The sequence below is a fragment of the Tupaia chinensis genome, unplaced genomic scaffold, assembly GCF_000334495.1.
Source record: "Tupaia chinensis unplaced genomic scaffold, TupChi_1.0 Scaffold144482_1, whole genome shotgun sequence".
In the NCBI taxonomy this organism is placed as follows: Eukaryota; Metazoa; Chordata; class Mammalia; order Scandentia; family Tupaiidae; genus Tupaia; species Tupaia belangeri.
The window spans coordinates 2,718,265-2,720,559 of NW_006204341.1; the positions used below are offsets into that span (position 1 = coordinate 2,718,265).

At 40.1% G+C, this 2,295-nt stretch overlaps 1 pseudogene; it reads left to right on the forward strand.

The window, feature by feature from the left end:
* The window catches only part of LOC114005801 (ribosomal protein L18-like), a 7,859-nt pseudogene extending 6,219 nt beyond the window's left edge, over positions 1-1,640 (forward strand).
* The last annotated feature ends 655 nt before the right edge of the window (positions 1,641-2,295 follow it).

Here is a 2,295-nt window from a genome sequence, read left to right on the forward strand (position 1 = left end):
GGGATGGCCATGCTGCAATCCCTTCTCCTCCATTCTCCTCTAGGGATCTTGAGCACACACGCACATGCACCCGGTGTGAGTTTAAGCCACCAGGTCCAGGACTTGAACCACGGTCGGCTACATGGGAGTTCAGCGACATAGCCATTACACTAACTGCTCGTCTCCAGAGTCTATTGTTTTTCCAGGCATAGCTACCAATGATTTCAAAACATATCCTTCAAAGAATAACAATCCTTTTTCTCTTTAATGCTTTCCCCTATATATTTGGTTTATTTTTAGATAGGCAGAGGATCTTTGTGTTATAGACCAAATTTCTTCCACCAGGCCTTCTTTTTAACATATGAAATTTTTTCTAATCACAATTATTTGTACCAACAAGAAAGACAGCAGTATCACAGTTATTTGTACCAACAAGAAAGACAGCAGTATCAGCCAGTTTTAGGAATAATTAGACCAGTCATGAAAAATAAGGATTGGTCTATACATGTAAGACTTTAGAAGAAATCAGTCTTGCATAAATATGTATATAAATCTCAGTATGAATCAAATTCTTGATCAAATAAGAAACAGAAAATCCTAGGGAGAAATTAAATATAATCTTCCTTTGCTTCATAGAGTCATTGCAATGATTTACTGTGATAAGATTTATCACATACAAATTACATTTCAGACCTCTTTCCTCACCACAGATCCCATTCTGGGGTAGGGGAGGGAAAGGGAGTACTCATTGTTGCCTCTGGGAGACCTTAAATTACCATTGGTGAAGACCCAAGTCTGCATTTCAAATTTATTTCCTACCTTAACTTTCAATTTGTTTATCAGGAATACCATATATGATAGAGAATTTCACTATCATTACAAAAATCAATAGAACCACAGTTACTTTTTGTTTTTTCTCTACCCTATTCTGTTGTGGTGCATCTAGCCCATCCACCAAGTCACCACAGAGAAACCTCAGTCATGGTGGAGCACTACATCATGTCTGTGTGATGTCTCTGGGCCCCACTTTCTGCAGACCTTTTCCCACTCTGGCACTGCTTTTTCTTTCTGGACCTGGCTAAGCAGAAGGCACCATCATGGGAGCTGACATCTGCACAAGAAGGACTGACAGGTTCGGCACAAGATGTGCAGGAGCCAGGACATGACCTGAGGCTGTTGGTCAAACTGCATGTGCTTTCTGGCCAGACGAACCAACTCCACTTTCAACCAGGTGGTGAGGAAGCGATTCATGAGTCAGACCAATTGGCTACCTTTGTCCCTTTCCAAGATGATCTGCAAGATGAAGTTTCCTGGCTGAGAAAACAAAAGGGCTGTGGTTGTAGAGATCATAACAGATGATGGACAGTTTCAGGAGGTGCCCAAAGTAAAGGTGTGTGCACTATGTGCCATCCCAGCTGGCCTGCAGCCACATCCTCAAGGCCAGGAAGATTTTCACCTTTGACCATCTGGCCCTGGACTCTACCAATGGCTGTGCATGTTCTGCCCTCTGGTCATTTCAAGGACCAAGAGGTGTACTGACATTTCAGCAAATCTTCTCTCCCTCTCCTCTCGCCCCTGCACCAAACCCCTATGTCAGCACCAAGGACTAGATATTTGAACTTGCCAGAGGCCAACAGGCCAGCAGAGACTATAAAAAGTAACTGCCTTATTATTCAAAAGATTTTGGATTCTGAGAAAAGGGAAAAAAAATCAGTCACCTTCCCTCTACCCTAATTATTTTCTCTCCCAAACTTTCTAAATTTTTTTCCAACCAGGTTTTTTCCCCCTAGTACAAACCAGAAAAGGGATGTATTAAGCTTTGCTATGGTCTGAACCTCCAAGAGGGAACAACATATGGAATAAAAAATGTAATGAGCTGAAGTCTGGAAAGTTGGAAAACTGAAGCAGAAAAGGAACTGGAGAAATAAAGGATTGGCTCAAAGGCAAGAAAAGCCATAGTGGAATTGAAGGGCAGTTCAGAAACTAACTATACAAATTTGGTTCATCTGTTTCATCTTCCTTCTTCTGTGGCTTAAACACTTGTTGAGGGTTTGTTTTTTTTGTTTTTGTTTTTGTTTTTGTTTTTTTTTGTTTGTTTGTTTTCCGAGACAGGGTCTTACTATGTCTCAGCCTCCAGGATAGCTGGGCTTACAAGTGCACTCACAACACCTGGTTTTCTTTTCTTTTCTTTTCTTTTCTTTTCTTTTCTTTTCTTTTCTTTTCTTTTCTTTTCTTTTCTTTTCTTTTCTTTTCTTTTCTTTTCTTTTCTTTTCTTTTCTTTTCTTTTCTTTTCTTTTCTTTTCTTTTCTTTTCTTT